The 7994-nt window shown below is 37.8% G+C and overlaps 1 long non-coding RNA gene across 1 annotated transcript; it reads right to left on the bottom strand.

Moving 5' to 3' along the window:
• Positions 1–289: 289 nt before the first annotated feature.
• Positions 290–3497, bottom strand: LOC141614825 (uncharacterized). The gene is made up of 3 exons (XR_012529393.1): positions 3348–3497; positions 3181–3248; positions 290–455 (listed from the first exon to the last, which is right to left on the bottom strand). It is a non-coding gene; the product is annotated as an uncharacterized LOC141614825 (long non-coding RNA).
• Positions 3498–7994: the final 4497 nt, after the last annotated feature.

Genomic DNA, 7994 nt, shown 5'->3' with positions numbered 1-7994 from the left:
CCATATACCGAAATTAAGAGAGTTATTTCTCTTATTTTCGGTTATTCCAAAAATGTATAAAATGTGTAAATTGTCATCTAGTGAGGATCGAATGTGACACCCTCACTTACTGCGGAAAAGTAAACACATAATTCTACAGAAAAACTGACAGGATATGTTTGTAATAGGTTCAATTGGGTAAAAACCTGTAATTTTTAAAACCTGAACCTGTTATAAAGATATCCAAAAGGGAAGGTGTTAAACATGCAAGGTCCAAAATAAATCTCATGAATGAAACATCGCTAAAGTCGCGAAACAAAGTTATACAAACCAAATATGAGAAAGGGAGACATATGTCCCTAAAATGTATGTGACATAAAAAGGGTTTAAGGGTCACAATGAAATAAAACCAGTCTAGGTCCCAAGGTTACTTTGCTCGCTAGCTCGTCCATGTACCCCATATATGCATCACCTACCTGTCATTCGCATTTTATACAAATACGAAAGCCACAGTCAGTGGGGAGTAACTCCGAGTTCTCCCAGCCACAAAATGTCATAATTAATATAACATGTAAACATAAGAATATGAATATGAATAACACATAGCCTTAGCATATAGATGCTAGACAATCGTGCTTATCATGTGAACAACAATATAACAACACATAGTCCTAGCATGTGAATACTAGACCGACTCATACTACACTATCATGTGAATCACATAACATCCAGGAATCTAAACTCTATCAACCATAGCCGGCTTGCATCTCACCTTCTATGATTCATAGAATCATCAAACAAGAAAGGGCAATATATCAAAGACAGGCATAAGTTCTTAGTACGGTCAATAGTCACTTTGTAACTCGAGTCTATACCACGAGGTAGGGAAGGTAATCAAACCGGTATCCTGGCTCAGAGGTTCTATCAAAACATGGCCAAGACACAACACAACCCTAGCCTAAAATCTGCGCAGACCTAGACATGCGGATACACACCACCGCACCCAAGACCCACAATTTTTCTAAAACAAAGTGAGTACCCTAAGGAGTCCACCAAAGGGTTGGCTAGTACTTAAGCTGACCACTTACTCTCAAAATAAGTAACGAGGTCATGCCCCAACTTGGATATAATCCCACCAAGTGAGGAACACAAAGGCTATTAAGCAGGGAACATATACTCGTTAAAGACTATAAAGACCTATCTATGATGAAGGCCGAAATACTCACCTAGGACCTAGTCCCAGCTAGTCCTAGCTTGAATACTTTAGCCCACACCACACAAGACAAGTAAGACACCCACTTAACCATAAGAGGGCAAAGAGTCCAACTTACCAACATAAATGCTAACATTCTATCATGTGAAAGGCTATATAAATGTCTATTCAGCAGACAATCCAACAATATCCTCAATATCAATAATAATCCAAATTCCAGCTAACCGTTAATCTCATAATTCATGAGAACAAGCTAAAATGGCAACAAGGCAAGAAGACTCAAGTATAAAGCATCCAAAGCATCCAACAACCAACATGTGAAATGATAATTACAAATATCAAGGCATAACATAAAACATCCAATCTCACCTCAAAGACAAACCCTCGACCCGAGTCCCGCGACGGGTCATCGGTCAAATCGAGGCTGACTGGTTTAAACCTAGCTTGACCAAACTCGTTCGGTCAATCTGGCCCAGCTCAGAGTCTTGGCCTACTTTGGCCAAAATTACAAAATTTATCGTAATATTATTCTCATGCTATTTCCAATTTTTATCATGTGAAAAACGAAAGTAAAACATTATCAATCACCTAAACACTTATCAAACAACAAACACAACATCAACTACTAATGTGACATTAATTCGTCGAGTAACTCGGAATAGTTACCTTAAGCTAGCAAAGAGACAAGCAATAAACTTGAGAAAGCTTCTAAAACCCAAAATTACTCTTCATCTTCAACCACATATGAGTCACCTAAAATAATTATGTGAAAGGACGATATTAACGAATTATCGTTATATAAAATATGAGACGGAAATCAATTTAATTATATTTTAAATAAACCAAACTAGCGTCAAAACAATTTATAGATACGGCCCAAACTCGCGACTTAGCAAGCCCATCGCCTAGGCCACGGCCAAAGCCATTGCCTAGGCCACGGCCGGGCCACGGCCTAAAGCCACGGCTAGGCCCTTGCCGTGGCTTTGCTAGGCTACAACGAGGCCACGGCCGGCAGCTAAGAAGGCCACGGCGGCCAGGCCGCTAGGCCAACCTTATAAAAGTCACTCTCGTCCCAAAAATTAATTCAATCTCAACTCTCTACCCCATCTCTCTCATTACTCCGTCCTATAATATAATACTCCCTAGTAACCAGATTTCCATCTCAATTTCAATATCGATATTGTCAAATATTCCATTAAAGGAATTGCTCAACATTTAGAGTATAACTCCAAGCTACTCACCCACTAGCCAAGAACAAAGGATACGACAATAATAATACAATACCACAATATTCTAACATTAATCCCAATTATACTACTCAGCCTTCAGTACGTAGTAACTTCGCAAAGGCCTCTTAACACTTTCAATCGTTTAACTTGCTAAGTCCCTGACAACAATGTGCACTTTAATATATAAATTCATACTACTCTTAGACCACCAACTTCACAACTGACTATAATTAACATAAGCATCCTTCATCAGACATACCAAACTCTCGGACCATCTAAGACATTAATTATAAACCCATCTCACAAGCTAATAAAATTAAGACTAGAGACAGAAATTAGTAGTACTCATAAAATTATACTATAACAACTATCGAAATTCCTAAGTAATTGCTACTAACCTCGTGGTACATAATCGTGTGTCTTTAATCCAATAAACCAATATTTCAATCAACGAAATATTTACGTTACTACGCCATTAATCCAAAGCTTAGACTATCATTCATCCACTGCCACTAACAATCTCAAAGCTCAACATACCAATTCTCAACCCATCTCCAATAATCCATTCAAATCCCATCTCACAAAGTTTGACAAAAATTATTATTACTATTATAATTAATTCATATAATACGACAACAATTACCATCAGATACTAGTACAGATATCACCACTTAATTTTGAATACGAAAAATAGTTAGCACAGATTTCATATAACCCCGAACAATAGTATTAATAATAGGATCGGTAGAATCGTGTTACCTTAAACGCCCCTTATTCTTCGAATAAATGGTCCACAAGGCACGAGCCTCACCCCGGGTCTTCGAATCCTTCATAAAAGGGCAAGAAAACGGAATAAAGAAGCTAAAAGACGACACTTTTATAAGACGGCGAAAGACGAAACCACTACAAAAAGGAGACTTTCTTACCTTAAAAGGAGGAGGAAGGAAAGGGGAAGAGAATGGTACAAAAATTACGGAATTTGGTCGAGAAATGGGCCGGGATCTGAGGTTGAATGTCGACGGAAAAATGGTGATTTGGGGTTCTGTTGATTGTTGCTATTGTTTCGTTGTTGCTGGTGAAACACGAAAGGAAGGGGAAAAGAATGGGGTAGGGACGGGTGTAATAATAATAATAATAATAAAAGAGTGAGTGACGAGCTTGCTTGCCTGCTATATATTATACGTACGTTTCTTCATCGTTAAGTAATTTCAATCGTTTTTAAAACCGTCTCGAGTTAATAAAATCGGTTTTAGTAAAAGTTTCAGTAATAAAACAGAATCAATAATAAATAAATTTAATGAGTGAAAATAAAATAAACTCGGCTAGTTAAAGGAAATAATACGATATCAGCTTGAATCGGAATTATTAGTGATTTTTACAAAACTAACGGATATTAATAAAAATTGCTATTTTAGTGAAATAAGCTCAAAATAGCTAATTGGACGGTTTTGTTCCCAAAATTCATCTCGGGTTCACTTAAAACAACTTTCATAAGGACTCGTAAAGAAACGGAAATTATTAAATAAACAAACTCGAACTAACTTCAATAAACTTGAACTAACTTTCAATAAACTTATTAATGATTATTAAAATTAACGTATCGAATTATGATGAAATTAATTAATTAGCTAAGCATATATATATAAATCGTTAAATGATGTAATTAAATTCAAAATAGCAATTAAAAGAATTTTATCCAACTTAATAAAATACGGGGTGTTACATCGAACCCATGACCTCTTGGTTTGAGTACCCTCACTATTACCACTATGACACATTCATCTTGTTGATATTAAATATAACCGATTACATTTAATTACGAATTAACAGATTAATTCGTCCAAGCTAACATTACATACATTTAATTAAATATAACTTATTATATTCAATATACGAATTGACAGTTAATTCGTCTCAACTAATATTATTTAATCTTCATTAAATAATTGTCTCATTAACACATTGACTAACTGTTTAGTCATATAAGGCATCAATGTGATTATATCTCTATAACCACATCTCTCAAACACATCCTATAAGTGTGACCTTTAGGGACCAGTTGATCACCGCCATCTGAATGATAATAACGTCAAACTTTCTAGCAAGCCAACCGTTATTAGGTAATCGTTAATAAACTGATTAAAATACGAAGTATACCCTTGTGAACCTGTAAGAGATTTACAAATGTTATCACACTAATTTTTGGAGGACACAAGCTCCAACAAACTCCCACTTGTCCTCACAAGTGTATGTGCGATAACCGATTCTCATATCCTAAAATTTCTCCCACTCAATGTAAAACAATTTGTAAATCCGTATTCACAAAAGGTCGTATTTTACAAGCGATCATTATCAAGAGTGGTTTCCCCGACTAGAGAGTAACTTAACTGATAAACGAATCAACATTCGAGCATGGCCATGCATTTCAGTTACAACTCCTCGAGTGGCCCTGAGAAATAACTATACCTGATAAAGGTTGGATATTTTCCTCAACTCGAATCCTGCAGATGTAAGCACAGTATGAAATGACCCAGAAAAAATCTACTTAGCCTCCAGTTACGGCAGACCGTGAGAAAGAAACCAAAGTCACCCAAAAACTGCGTTAATCTCAAGAGACAGTCGATAGTCAAAAGAATCGACTCTAGGAACACAATGGATGTCCTATCCACGACCTGGCACCGAATGTTTTAAACATTTAGGACGCCATTACGTTGTCAAAAAAATTTGTCTTACGAGGTATCGTTATAATCTCGCATTTGTGATCGATCAGTCAACAGTTTGACTTATAGCTCGTTGAACCCACCATCAATCGACTGCACAATATAATAGCCAGAGTTATCAGCTCTTGTAGGCGATTACAGACCAAAACAAAATATAATGTAATTTAGTTCACTTTGTGGCGTTCAAAGTTGTCAGTACAATCCACATGAAAAACAAAATATTATAATAAAACGATGAAGTCATAAATAGTATATGAAAAAGATAATGTATCAAATCCATAATCAAGTACTACAACTCAGGAACACGTTTAATTCTCATGAAAATAACGTGCCCTCCATGCTTATCATATTTCAATGGCTCAGTAGTAGAATCTGCTACAACTTCCTGTTTGGAACTATTCCAGCTGACAGCAGCACCATTAAGAGTAAAAACGAATCTAGACTGAGATTTCTAATCATCTAGATCCGTTTGGAAGCTAGCATCTGCGTAACCGATTGCGCATAGCTTAGTATTGCCTCCATAAGTCAATACCCTATCCTTAGTCCTCCGTAGGTACTTGAGGATATTTTTAACAGCTATCCAGTGTGTTTCACCTGGATTCTTTTGGTACCGACTCGTCATACTCAATGCATATGACACGTCTCGACGTGTGCATATCATGGCATACATGATTTATCCTATTGCAGATGCATAAGGAACACGACTCATGCGCTCAATCCCTTCAGGCGGGCGTCGTGGGTGATCGAGACTTGCTCAATCGCATCCCTCGTCATTGGAAGGTTCCCCTTCTTGGAGTTGGTCATGCTGAATTTCTCAAGAATCTTATCCAAATAAGACTCCTGACTAAGTGATAACGTCCGTCGTGATCTATCTCGGTAGATACGGATTCCCAAAATGCGTTGTGCCTCACCCAGATCTTTCATCTAGAAATGGTTCTTCAACCATTCTTTAACCGAAGATAGGAGAGGAATGTCATTCCCAATCAGGAGTATGTCATCGACATACAATATCAAGAATACAATCTTACTCCCACTCGACTTGATATATAAGCATGGTTCTTCGACCGATCGAGTGAAACCATAATCTTTTATCACCTGGTCGAAACGATGATTCCAACTCCGAGAAGCTTGCTTAAGTCCATAAATGGAGCGCTTAAGCTTACATACTTTCTTAGGATGTTCAGGATCTATGAAACCTTCGGGTTGCACTATGTACAACTCTTCCTCCAAATAACAGTTTAAGAAGGCGGTTTTCACATCCATTTGCCAAATTTCATAATCATGAAAAGCGGCAATCGCTAAGATTATCCGAATGGAACGTAGCATGACTACAGGTGCAAAAATCTCATCATAATGCAATCCGTGCACTTGAGTGAAACCTTTTGCCACTAGTCGTGCCTTATAGGTATCTGGTTGCGCGTCTACAAAACGCTTTATTTTGTAAAGCCATTTGCACTGTAGAGGTTTTACCTTATTAGGTAAATCAACTAGATCCCATACGTCATTCTCATACATGGAGTCCATCTTGGATTGCATGGATTCGAGCCATAGCTTTGAGTCGGAACAGGCCATAGCACTTTTATAGGTAGCGCGTTCATTACTCTCTAAGAGTAAAACGTCATTCTCCTCGACCATACCAATGTATCTGTCCGGAGGATGAGAGACTCTACCCGACCTCCTAGGTTCCTCAGGAATATTAACCGTATCATCAGTTGGAGGAACAACTTCCTTCATCCGTTCCTCGGTTGTTGGTTCTGGAATCTCCGACAGCTCGAAGGTTCTATTACTTGTCTTGTTCTCGAGAAATTCTTTCTCTAAGAACGTCGCACTAGCCGCAACAAAAAATCGATTTTCGGTAGGCGAATAGAAGTAATGACCAAATGTTCCTTTTGGATAACCTATAAAGTATGTCTTAACCGATCGCGGGCCGAGCTTATCCTCGTGTCTCCACTTGACATAAGCCTCGCAGCCCCAAACCCGAATAAAGGACAAGTTAGGGACCGTTCACTTCCACATTTCATATGGAGTCTTGTCGACAGCTTTAGTCGGACTTCGGTTAAGTATAAGAGCAGCTGACAAAAGAGCAAAACCCCATAATGAATCAGGCACTACCGTGTGACTCATCATGGATCGAACCATATCAAGTAAGGTTCGATTTCTCCGTTCGGACACACCATTTAATTGAGGTGTTCCAGGTGGAGTTAACTGTAGAACGATTCCACGGTCTTTAAGGTGTTGATCAAACTCATTTGAAAGATATTCGCTACTCCGATCTGAACGGAGTGCTTTAACCTTTCTACCCAGTTGGTTTTCAACCCTGTTCTGGTATTCCTTGAATTTCTCAAAGGACTCACTTTTATGCTTCATTAAGTAGACATATCCGTATCTACTCAAATAGTCCGCGAAAGTGATAAAATATCTATAGCCATCTTTAGCGGTAATTTACATAGGTCCACAAATAAACATCAGTATGTATGAGTCCTAATAGGTCACTAGCGCGCATTCCAACACCTTTGAAGGAAATTCGAGTCATTTTGCCAATGAGACATGATTCACACGTGCCATATGTAAAAAATTCGAATGCGGGAATAATTCCATTATCGACGAGTTTCTTCACGCGTTTCTCATTTATGTGTCCCATTCGACAATGCCATAGATAGGTTTGATCTTTGTCACCAACCTTTAATTTCTTATTATTCACGTGTAATACTTCCGTGGTTTGATCTAAGATGTAAATTCCATTAATGGAAACTGCTTTGCCATAAATCATTTCATTGAAAGAGAAAATACAGCTATTATCCTTTATTGAAAATGAAAACCGTCTATCTCGAGTACGGAAATAGAAATAATGTT

The sequence above is a fragment of the Silene latifolia genome, chromosome 11 (genome assembly GCF_048544455.1).
Source record: "Silene latifolia isolate original U9 population chromosome 11, ASM4854445v1, whole genome shotgun sequence".
NCBI classification, from domain to species: Eukaryota; Viridiplantae; Streptophyta; class Magnoliopsida; order Caryophyllales; family Caryophyllaceae; genus Silene; species Silene latifolia.
Note: the sequence above shows the minus strand (reverse complement) of the source record. Positions and strands in the feature narration are given on the sequence as shown.